A 1,328-nucleotide genomic window follows, 5' to 3' on the forward strand; every position below is an offset into this window, starting at 1 on the left:
GAGGAATTATATTGCAAGTGAAGAATACAGGTTTAAAATTCCTTCTTAGATAAAGGTCTCACGATTAGTTTTGCGCTGAGGGCAGGAAGAGGAGGAGGTTACTATGATATTCTCCTATTCTGTTTTCTTCTGCATCCAAACCTGGAACCCACTTAAATCTCTGGATTTCTAAATATAACTTTGAGAAAACTGCACTTTCTATACAGATGAACTACTTAGTTTCCATAGTAATCACATCAAGCTAGTTAACACATAATCATACATCTGGACTGCAAATCTTACTGAAAGCAATGCCATAGAAAATAGTTTTACTCTGAACCTAGAGGGGGAAATTTTCTGCTCAGTGGCAAGAAATAGACAAGCCCTATATTTGTAGACAAGCCTGTTCAATAACTTCATTTTCATAGATTGATATGTCCCTTCTTATGAGGAAGTCAGTTGTTGCTCTCACAGCTGCTGAGACTGGAATGGCTTTTTGTGATGTTAAAAGCATGAGTCAGTATTTTACCAACAATAGCCACATTTTAAAACTAGCCCACAGCTTTTAAGGAGAGCTAGGAATTGAACAGTCCAGCACCCAGACTTTCGAGACTGACCATCTTTGCAAGCTTCTGGCTGATTATCTTGTTCTATCTTGAAACATGCATTTAAATATTTGAGCATGTAAGAAGCTTTGGAAATGTTTGCTCCTGGGTCTCTGAGCCCCCTCTCCTGGTCTCTGCACCCACCCTTAACTCCCACCAACCTCCTACCCTGGCAAATTTCTACTTGTCAGTGTTCACAGAAAACTGATTTTGACAAGAATGCTTGAAATGATAGAATGCTGAGTCATCACCAAAGTCATGGTGGGACTGCTGGAGCCTGGAGCTACGGAATGCGTAGGGGTGTGTGCGTGCACACGTGTGTGTGTGTGTGTGTGTGTGTGTGTGTGTGTGTGCACACCCTCTGAGCTGCCTATAGTGGGCAGTGACTCAGAGAGACAAAGAGAAAAAACAGTGGCTTACCAGCTTGTCCTAAAAACATCTAAGTATTCTGTACACACGATCAGCCCACAAACCACCACCGCCACCACCATTATCAGCAATTGAAGATGCCCTCCCCTCTGATGCCATCTTTAAACGGGATGCACATTGTCCTTTTTATTTACATTCTGTTCTTTATCAAGCAACCACCTTACAACAGGTGCTAGGTTAGGGGATGGAGATGCTTGTTCAGACAGGGTCTCTGCCCTCAAGGCACTTATATTCTACTGGGGAAGACAACATTAATCAAATTATCACACAAATAAGTATGACACTGCACCTGTGGCAAAACAAAGCCGAGGGAGA

Source organism: Galeopterus variegatus, unplaced genomic scaffold (assembly GCF_000696425.1).
Source record: "Galeopterus variegatus unplaced genomic scaffold, G_variegatus-3.0.2 Scaffold680, whole genome shotgun sequence".
Classification (NCBI taxonomy): domain Eukaryota; kingdom Metazoa; phylum Chordata; class Mammalia; order Dermoptera; family Cynocephalidae; genus Galeopterus; species Galeopterus variegatus.